The following is a 12544-nucleotide window of genomic DNA, read 5'->3' on the forward strand; positions in this document are numbered from 1 at the left end:
CCATCACCTTACCAACTTATTTGTGTGTGTGTAATGTGAATGTTAAAAATCTATTCTTTAAACCAAACACCACATGTTCTCACTTATAAGTGGGAACTGAACAATGAGAACACATGAATACAGGGAGGGGAAGAACACACACTGGGGCCTGTCAGGGGGTGGGGTGGGGGGAGGGAGAGCATTAGGAAAACTAAGTAATGCATGCTGGGCTTAATACCTAGGTGATGGGTTGAGAGGTACAGCAAACCACCATGGCACATATTTACCTGTGTAACAAACCTGCACATCCTGCACATGTACCCCGTAACTTAAAATAAAAATAAATTTTAACATCTATTTTTTTTTGAGATATAGTCTCACTCTGTCACCCAGGCTGGAATGCAGTGGCACAATCTTGGCTCACTGCAACTTCTGCCTCCTGGGTTCCAGCAATTCTCATGACTCAGCCTCCCAAGTAGCTGGGATTACAGGCGTGTGCCACCACGCCTGGCTAATTTTTTTAAAATTTTTAGTAGAGATGGGGTTTCACCTCATTGACCCAGCTGGTCTTGAACTCCTGGCCTCAAGTGCTCCACCTGCCTGAGCCTCCCAAAGTGCTGGGATTACAGGCATAAGCCACTGCACATGGACAAATCTCTTCTTCTTTTTTTAAAAAAAAAACAAAAAAAAACTTTTATTTTAGGTTCGGGGGGTACAGGTTTGGGGAGTACATGTTTGTTACATAGGTAAATTCATGTCATGGGGGTTTATTGTACAGATTATTTCAACACCAAGATATTAAGCTCAGTACCCAATAGCTATCTTTTCTGCTCCTCTCCCTCCTTCCACCCAATGCCCTCGAGTAGACCCTAGTGTCTGTTGTTCCCTTCTTTTTGTTGTGAGTTCTCATCATTTAGCTCCCACTTATAAGTGAGAACATGTGGTATTCAGTTTTCTGTTCCTGCATTAGTTTGCTAAGGATAATAGTCTCCAGCTCCATCCGTGTTCCCACAAAAGACATGATCTCATTCTTTTTTATGGTTGAATAGTATTCCATGGTTCATATGTTCTGCATTTTTTTAACTTTTATCTTAGGTTTGGGGGTACATGTGAAGATTTGTTACATAGGTAAACATGCGTCATGGGGATTTGCTGTATAGATTATTTCATCACCCAGGTATTAAGCCCAGTACCCGGTAGTTATCTTTTCTGCTCCCCTCTCTCCTCCCACTCCCCCTCAAGTAGACCCTGGTATCTCTTATTTCCTTCTTTGTGTTCATAAATTCTCATTATTTAGCTTTCACTTGTAAGTGAGAACATGTGGTATTTGTTATCTCTTCCTGTGTTCATTTGCTAAGGATGATAGCCTCCAGCTTAATTCATGTTCCCACAAAAGACATGACCTCATTCTTTTTTATGGCTGCATAGTATTCCATGGTGTATATGTACCACATTTTCTTTATCCAATGTCATTGATGGGCATTTAGGTTGATTCTATGTCTTTGCTGTTGTGAATAGTGCTGCAATGAACATTTACGTGCATGTGTCTTTATGGTAGAATGCTTTATATTTCTCTGGGTATATACCCAGTAATGGAATTGCTCAGCTGAATGGTAGTTCTGCTTTTAGCTGAGTATTTATTCACCATACTGCTTTCCACAATGGTTGAACTAATTTACACTCCCACCAAGAGTGTACAAGTATTTTCTTTTCTCTGCAACCTCGCTAGCATCTGTTCTTTTTTGACTTTTTAATAGTAACCATTCTGACGGGTGTGAGATGGTATCTCATTATGGTTTTGATTTGAATTTCCTTAATGATCAGTGATATTGAGCTTTTTTCATATGCTTTTTGGCAGCATATATGTCTTCTTTTGAAAAATGTCTGTAAATGTTCTTTGCCCACTTTTTAATGAGGTTGTTTTTCTCTTGTAAACTTGTCTAAGTTTTTTACAGAAGCTGGATATTAGACCTTTGTCAGATACATAATTTGCAAATATTGTCTCCTATTTTGTAGGTTGTCTGTTTACTCTGTTAGTAGTTTCTTTTGTTGTGCAAAAGCTTAATTAGATTCCATTTGTAAATTTTTGCTTTTGTTGCAATTGCTTTTGGTGTCTTCGTCATGAAATCTTTGCCTGTTCCTAGGTCCAGGATGGTATTGCCTAGGCTGTCTTCCAGAGTTTTTATAGTTTTGTGTTTTACACTTAAGTCTTTAATTCATCTTGAGTTGACTTTTGTATGTGGTGTAAGAACAGGGTCCAGCTTCAATCTTCTGCATATGGCTAGTCAGTAATCCCAGCACCATTTATTGAATAGGAAGTCTTTTCCCCATCACTTGTTTTGGTTAGCTTTGTCAAAGATCAGATGGGCTGTAGATGTATGGCCTTATTTCTGGGCTGCCTATTCTGTTCCATTGGTCTATGCGCTTGTTTTTGTACCAGTATCATGCTGTTTTGGTTACTGTAACCTTGTAGTATAGTTTGAAGTCAGGTAATGTGATTCCTCCAGCTTTGTTCTTTTTGCTTAGGATTGCCTTGACTATTCGGGCTCTTTTTTGGTTGCACATGAATTTTTAAACAGTTTTTTCTAGTTCTATGAAGAATGTCATTGGTAGTTTGATAAGAATAACAAAAAATCTATTCTTACAGCAATGTTGAAATACACAATACATTGTTATCAACTGTGGTCACAATGTAATGCAATAGATCACAAAAACTTATTCCTCCAGTTTAACTGCAACTTTGTACCCTTTGGTAGTTATCTTCCCTTTTCCTTTTCTCTGCCCCTCTCTAGCCTTTGGTTACCAACTTCCTACTCTGAGATTGATGTTTTTACATTCCACTTGTAAGTGGGATCATACAGTATTTGATTTTTTGTGCCTGCCTTATTTCACTTAGGATAATATCCTCCAGTTTCATCTATGTTGTCCAAATGACAAAACTTCTTTTTAAGGCTGTATAGTATTCCACTGTATATATAGCACTACATTTTCTTTTCTATTCCTTCATTAACAAATGCTTAGGTTGCTTTCATATATTAGCTATTGTGAATAATGCTGAAATAAACATGGGGTTGCTGACATCTCTTCAACATATTGATTTCAATTCCTTTGGATATAAACTCAGAAGTGGGATTGCTGGATCATATGGCAATTCTATTTTTAGTATTTTGAGAAACCTCCATTTCATTTACCAAAATGGTTATACCGATTTACATTCCCACCAACAGTATGCGAGGGTTCTTTTTCTCCACATATTTGTCAACACTTATTATGTTTCATCTTTTTTATAATAGCCATTCTAACAGATGTGAGGTGACAGCTTATTGTGGTTTTAATTTGCATTTCCCTGATGATCAGAGATGTTGAGCATTTTTAAACATATCTGTTGGCCATTTGTTTGTCCTCCTTTGAGAAATGCCCATTCAGGCCCTTTGCCCATTTTTATAGTTATATGTTTTCCTGCCAATGAGATGTTTGAGTTCCTTATACATTTTGGCTAAGAAGCCCTTATCATATGCATGGTTTGTAAACATTTTCTTTTTTCAACATATGATTAACACATAATAATCGTACACATTTATGGGATACAACATGATGTTTCAATACTTGTACAAATTGTATAATGATCAAATCAGGATAATTGGCATATCCATCACCTTAAACACATTTGTGATGAAAACATTCAAAAATCTATCTTACAGTTATTTTAAAATATACAATACATTATTGTTTACTCTAGTTATCCTACTCTGCAATAGAGAGAGGTTTGCATATATTTGCTTCCATTTCATGGGTTGTCTTTTCACTCTGTTGTTTCCTTTGTTATGCAGCAGCTTTTTGGTATGATGCAATCTCATTTGCATATTTTTCTTTTGTTGTCTGTGTTTTTTGGGTCCTATCCAATAAATTGTTGTCCAGACTAATGTCATGAAGCTTTCTCCTATGTTTTCTTCCAGTAGTTTTACAGAGTCAGGTCTTATATTGAAGTCTTTAATCTATTTTGAGTTAATTTTTGTATGTGGTGAGAGATAAGTGTCTAATTTTATCTTCTGCCTGTGACTATCCAGTATTCCCAAATAATTTATTGAAAAGACAATTTTCCCCATTGTGTATTATTCACACCTTTATTGAAAATCAATTGACCATGAATACTTAGGTTATTTCTGGAATTTCTATCCTGTTTCATTGGTTGATGTGTCTATTTTTATGCCAGTACCGTGCTGTTTTTATTACAATAGCATTATAATATATTTTGAAATCAGAGGGTCTGATACCTTCAGCTTTGTTCTTTTTCTCAAGATTTCTTGGGCTATTTGGGTCTTTTGTGGTTTCATAAGAATTTTAAGGTTATTTTTTCTATTTATGTAACAAATAACATTGGAATTTTGATAGAGATTATATTGAATTTGTAGATCTCTTTGGGTAACACAGACATTTTAACAATATTCATTCTTCTAATCCGTGAACGTGAGATGTCATTCCATTTATGTGTGTTTTCAGTTTCTTTCATCAGTGTTTTATAACTTTCAGTGCACAAATTTTTTACCTCCTTGGTTAAATTTATTTCTAATTATTTTAATTTTGATGCTGCTGTAAATTGAATTTGTTTTCTTATTTTTCAGATAGTTCATTATTAGCGCATAGCGTTGCTACTCATTTTAGTATGTTGATTTTGTAACCTGAAACTTTATTGATTTTTGAACCAGTTCTAGCCAGTTTTGGGGGAATCCTTAGTGTTTTCTACATTTCACCAGCAAACAGATAATTTCACTCTTTCCTTTCCTATTTAGATGCCTTTTATTTCTTTTTCTTGCCTAACTGCTCTGGCTAGGACTTGCAGTACTATATGGAACAGAAGTGGCAAGAAAGAAATCATCGTCTTGTCCCTGTTCTTAGAGGACAAGCTTTCGATTTTTTACCATTGAGTTTGATGTTAGCTGTGGGCTTGTCATATATGTACTTTATTGTGTTGGGGTGCATTCCTTCTATACCTATCTGACTTGGAATTTTAATCATGAACAGATGTTGAATTTTGTAAAAAACCCTTTCTGCATCTATTCAGGTAATTGTGAGGTTTTGGCCTTCGTTTTGTTAATATGGTATCACATTTATAAATTTGCATATGTTGAAGCATCCTTGCATCCTATGAAGAAATCCCACTTGATCGTGGTGAATGATCTCTTTAATATGTTGCTGAATTTGGTTTGCTAGTATTTTGCTGAGAATTTTTCAATCTATGTCCATCAGAAATATTGGCTTGTAGTTTTGTTTTCCTGTACTGTCCTTGTCTGGCTATTGTATCTGAGTAATGCAGGCCTTGTAAAATGAGTTTGGAAGTATTCTCTCATCTTTAATTTTTTGGAAGAGTTTGAGAAAGATTAGTGTTAGTTCTTTAAATAGTGAGTAGAATTTAGTAGTGAAGTCTTTGGGCTTTGTTGAGAGGTTTAGGTGAGTACTGATTCAATCTTCATACTCATAATTGGTTTGTTCAGATTTTTCTGTCTTCATGATTCAGTCTTGGTAGATGTATGTTTCTAGAAATACATCCATTTCTTTTAGATTATTCAATGTGTTGATATATCATTGTTTATAGTCGTCTCTGATCTTTCATATTTTTGTGGTATCTGTTGTAATGTATACTCTTTTATTTGTGATTTATTTTGATTACTCTTTCCTTTTTTCTTTTAGTCTTGGTAACAATCTGACAATTTTGCTTTTCTTTTCAAAAAACTTTAGTTTTTTATATTTTCTATTGTTTTGTAGTCTATTTTATGTATTTCTGCACTGATCTTTGTTATATCATTCCTTTTGCTAAGTTGGAACTTACTTTCTTCTTTTTTTAGTTATTTGAGGTATAACATTAGCTTGTTTATTTGAGATCATTCTTCTTTTTTGATAGGTATTTATTTCTGTAAAATTTTCTCTCAAGACTACTTTTGCTGCATCCCATAAGTTGTGGAATATTGTGTTTTCATTTTCATTTGCCTCAAGATATTTTAAATTTTCCTTTTGATTCATTGACCACTCAGAAGCCTGTTAATTTCCACATATTTGTGAATTTTCCAAGGTACTTCCTGTTACAGATTTCTAGTTTCATGCCATTGTAACTGGAAAAGATATTTAATATGATTTCAATCGTCTTAAATTTGCTAAGATTTTCTTTGTGGCTTAACATACATCATTTATCCTGGGAGAACATTCCTGGTATGTTTGAGAGGAATGTATATCCTGCTGCTGTTGGATGAAAGGTTCTGTAAATTAATGTCAGGTCCATTTGACCTAAAGTGTAGTTCAAGTCTGCTGTTTCCAATGATTTTCTCTTTGATCTGTCCAGTGGTGAAAGTGGGGTATTGAAGTTCTCTATTATTATATTACAGTCTATGTTTCCAATAAGATCTTTTACATTGCTTTATATATTTAGGTGAGCTGATGTTGAATATATATATAATTTATATATTATATACTATATATTTTTATATAAAATATAATATATATTTTTATATGAATATATGATATATATTTTATATATAATATATATTTTTATATAAATATATAATATATATTTTATATAAAATAAAATGTATATTATAGATTTATATATTATATATAATATATATTATATAATATATAAATCTATAATATATATTATATAATATATATTCTATATAAATATATAATATATTTATATAATATATATTCTATATAAATATATAATATATATTTATATATAAATATTAAATATATATTTACATATATGAATATTATATATATCAATATATAAAAATATATAAATATATATATAAATTTTCTATATATTTATATATAAAAAATAAAAATATATATATTTATATATAAAAATATATATATAAAATATATAAATATATAACATATGTATTATATAAAAATATATAACATATTATATTTTATATAAAAATATATAACATATTATATTTTATATAAAAATATATAACATATTATATTTTATATAAAAATATATAACATATTATATATTATATAAAAATATATAACATATATTTATATATGAATATATACTATATAATATAGTACATAATATATAAATCTATTATATATAATATATATTATATAAATAAGTACTATATAATATATATAATATATAATATATAATATATGATATATATTATATAAATTTATAATATATGATATATATTATATAAATTTATAATATATATCATATATTATATATAAATATATAAATATATAATATATAATATATTATATATTATATAAATATATAATATATAATATATTATATATTATATATAAATATATAAATATATACTATATTATATATATAATATATAATATATATTATATATAAATATACAAATGTATAACATATTATACATATATATAAATATATATATTTATATATAACATATATTATATTTACATCATATATGTTCTATATTATATACATAATATATTATATATAATATAATATATCTATAATGTAATACATTACATTACATAATACATAATTATATATAATATATATAAATTATATTGATATATATTTATCAATATATACATAAATTATGTAAATATATTTATATTATATATGTTATATATTATATATTTATATTATATATGTTATATAGTATATATTTATATTATATATGTTATATATAATATATTATATATATTCTTTATATATATTAAATATATATTATATACAAATATACATTATATATGTAAATACATATATTATATATAATCTATAAATATACATTATATATATAAATATATATATTATATATAATGTATAAATATTATATATAATATATAAATTTATATATATACTAATATATGTAATATATAATATATAAATATAAATATATTATATATTCATATATGATATATAAATATATACTATATATTCGTATATGATATATAAATATATCTTATATATTCATATATATGTAAATATATCTTATATATTCATATATATGTAAATATATCTTATATATTCATATATATGTAAATATATCTTATATATTCATATATATGTAAATATATCTTATATATTCATATATATGTAAATATATCTTATATATTCATATATGATATGTAAATATATCTTATATATTCATATATGATATGTAAATATATCTTATATATTCATATATATGTCAATATATCTACATATTCATATATGATATGTCAATATATCTTATATATTCATATATGATATGTCAATATATCTTATATATTCATATATGATATGTCAATATATCTTATATATTCATATATGATATGTCAATATATATTCATATATGATATGTCAATATATCTTATATATTCATATATGATATGTCAATATATCTTATATATTCATATATGATATGTCAATATATCTTATATATTCTATATGATATGTAAATATATCTTATATATTCATATATGATATGTAAATATAAATATGATATATATTTATATATAACATATAAATATAAATATATGACATATAAATATATTATATACAAATATATATTATATATATTATATATATATATATATAATACATTTATATATTATATAAATGTATTATATATAAATATATATAATACGTTTATATATTATATATAAATATATATAATACATTTATATATTATATAAATATATGATATATAAATATATATTATATATTTGTATATTAGATATTATATTATATATAATATCTAATATATGTTTATACAATATATAAATATATCTCATATATTTTTACAATATATAAATATATGAGATATATTTATACAATATATGAATATATGAGATATATTCAGATAATATATGAATATATGAGATATATTCAGATAATATATGAATATATGAGATATATTCAGATAATATATAAATATATATAATATATATTCATATAATATATATAAGATATGAATATACATGATATTCCATCTATAAGACATAAATATACATGATATTCCATCTATAAGACATAAATATACATGATATTCCATCTATAAGACATAAATATACATGATATTCCATCTATAAGACATAAATATACATGATATTCCATCTATAAGACATAAATATACATGATATTCCATCTATAAGACATAAATATACATGATATTCCATCTATAAGACATAAATATACATGATATTCCATCTATAAGACATAAATATACATGATATTCCATCTATAAGATATAAATATACATGATATTCCATCTATAAGATATAAATATACATGATATTCCATCTATAAGATATAAATATACATGATATTCCATCTATAAGATATAAATATACATGATATTCCATCTATAAGATATAAATATACATATTTCATCTATAAGACATATTATATTTCATCTATAAGATATATTATATTTCATATACTATATATTATATTTCACATATAATATATAAATATATATTATATTTCACATATAATATGTAAATATATATTATATTTCATATATAATATATAAATATATATTATATTTCACATATAATATGTAAATATATATTATATTTCATATATAATATATAAATATATATTACATTTCATATAATATATAAATATATATTACATTTCATATATAATATATATATTATATTTCATATATAATATATATTTTATATATTATATTTCATATATAATATACATTTTATATATTATATATTTGATGTATGTATAATATATAACATATATTTTATATATAAATATATATTTTATGTATGTATAATATATATTATATATATATATCTACAACTGTTATATCCTTTTGATGGATTGACCACTTGAGCGGTATTAAACAAACTTGTTTTTAAGTAAAAACAAGTTTATGACTAAAAGTGTATTATGTTTTATATAAGCATAGCAACCCCCTGCTCTCTTTTGGTTTCCATTTGCATGGAATATTTTTTCTATCCCTTATTTGCAGTATATGTATGTCCTTAAAGGTAAAGTGAGTCTCTTGTGGGTAGCATATGGTTTGGTCTTTAAAAAAAAATCCATTCAGCCTTTCTAGCCTTTTTGATTGAATAATTTAATCCATTTACATTCAAAGTAATTATTGATGAATAAGGATTTATTGCTTCCATTTTGTTAATTTTTTAGTTAATTTATAAATTCTTTGTTTCTCTTTTTCTTTCTTGCTGTCTTCCTTTATAGTTTGATGATTTTCTGTAGTTGTATGCTTTGAATTCTTTCTTTTTATGTTTTTTTGTATCTAGTAAAGATTTTTGCTTTACTGGTTACAATGAGACTTACATAAAACATCTTAACTAATAGGAGGTTATTTTATTTTAACCTGATAACTACTTAACTTTGATCACTTACACAATCTCTACACTTTTACTCCTACTACACAATTTATGTTTTTGATATCAAGTTTTACAACTTTTATAATTCGTGTCTCTTAATAAATTATTGCAGCTATTGTTTTTAACTGTTTTGTCTTCCAACCTTAGATACAATTGATATGTAGAAGTATTATTGATTTCACATCATCATTACCATATTAGAATGTTTTGAATTTTATTATTTACTTTTACCAGCGAGCTTTATATTTTTATGTGTTTTCATGTGGCTATTTAGCATCATTTTCCTTCAGCTTGAAGAAATGTCTTTAACATTTCTTTTTTTGTTTGTTTGGTTTTTTTATATATATATGTTGTATGTGATAGTTTTTTTTCTTTTTTTTAATTTTTACTTCTGGGGTACATATGTAGGATGTGTAGGTTTGTTACATAGGTAAACATATGCCATGATGGTTTGCTGCACCTATCAACTCATCACCTACATATTAAGCCCAGCATGCATTAGCTACTTTTCCTAATGCTCTCCCTTCCGCAACTCCATGCCCCAACAGGCCCCAGTGTGTGTTGTTCCCCTCCCTGTGTCCACGTGATCTTATTGTTCAGCTCCCACTCACAAGTGAGAACATGTGGTATTTGATTTTCTGTTCCTGCTTTAGTTGGCTGAAGATAATGGCTTCCAGCTTCATCCATGTCCCTGCAAAGGATATGATCTCATTCCTTTTTCTGGCTGTGTAGTATTCCATGGTGTATATATACCACATTTTCTCTACCCAGTCTATCAGTGATGGGCATTTGGGTTGATTCCATGTCTTTGCTATTGTGAATAGTGCTGCAATGAACATACACATGCATGTATCTTTGTAATACAATGATTTATATTCCTTTGGGTATATACTCAGTATTGGGATTGCTGGGTCAAATGGTATTTCTGGTTCTAGATCTTTGAGTAATCGCCACACCATCTTCCACAATGGTTGAACTAATTTACATTCCCACCAACAGTGTAAAAGTGTTCCTATTTATCCACAACCTCACCAGTATCTGTTGTTTCTTGACTTTAATAATAGCTGTTCTGACTGGTGTGAGATGGTATCTCATTGTGGTTTTGATTTACATTTCTCTAATGATCAGTAAGGTTGAGCTTCTTTTCACATTTGTTGGTTGTATTCTTTCAAGAAGTGTCTGTTCATGTCCTTTGCCTACTTTTTAATGGGGTTGTTGGGGTTTTTTTCTTGTAAATTTGAGCTCCTTGTAGATTCTAGATATTAGACCTTTGTTGGATGGATAGACTGCAAAATTTTTCTCTGACTGTAGGTTTGCATATCATTCTGACGATAGTTTCTTTGCTGTGCAAAAACTCTTTAATTAGATCCCATTTGTCAGTTTTTGCTTTTGTTGCAATTGCTTTTAGTGATTTTATCATCCTTATCCATACTAAATTCCTGAATGGTATTGCCTAGATTTTCTTCTAGGGTTTTTATACTTTACATTTAAGTCTTAATCCATCTTTAATTTTTGTATAAGGTGGGAGGAAGGGCCTCAGTTTCAATTTTCTGCAAATGGATAGCAAATTCTCCCAGCACTATTTATTAGATAGGGAATCCTTTCCTCATTGCTTGTTTTTGTCAGGTTTGTTGAAGATCAGATGGTTGTAGATGTGCAATCTGATTTCTGAGTTCTCTATTCTGTTCTGTTGGCCTATGTGTCTGTTTTTGTACCAATACCATGCTGTTTTTGTTATTGTAGCCTTATAGTATAGTTTGAAGTCAGTAGCATGATGCCTCCAGCTTTGTTCTTTTTTCTCAGGATTGTCTTAGCTTTACAAGCTCCTTTTTGGCTCCATATGAATTTTAATATAGTTTTTTCTAATTATGTGAAGAATGTCAATGGTAGTTGATGGGAATAGCATTGAATCTATAAATTACTTTGAGGAGTATGGCCATTTTCACAATATTAATTCTTCCTATCCATGAGCATGGAATACTTTTCCATTTGTTTATGTCCTCTCTGGTTTCCTTGAGCAGTGGTTTGTAGTTCTCTTTAAGGAGGTCCTTCACTTCTCTTTCTAGCTGTATTCCAAGGTATTTTATTCTCTTCATAGCAATTGTGAATGGGAGTTCATTCATGATTTGGCTCTCTGCTTGCCTGTTGTTGCTGTATACAAATGCTTGTGACTTCTGCACATTGATTTTGTATTCTGAGACTTTGCTGAAGTTGCTTATTGGCTTAAGGA

Source organism: Pongo abelii, chromosome 9 (genome assembly GCF_028885655.2).
Source record: "Pongo abelii isolate AG06213 chromosome 9, NHGRI_mPonAbe1-v2.0_pri, whole genome shotgun sequence".
Taxonomy (NCBI): Eukaryota; Metazoa; Chordata; class Mammalia; order Primates; family Hominidae; genus Pongo; species Pongo abelii.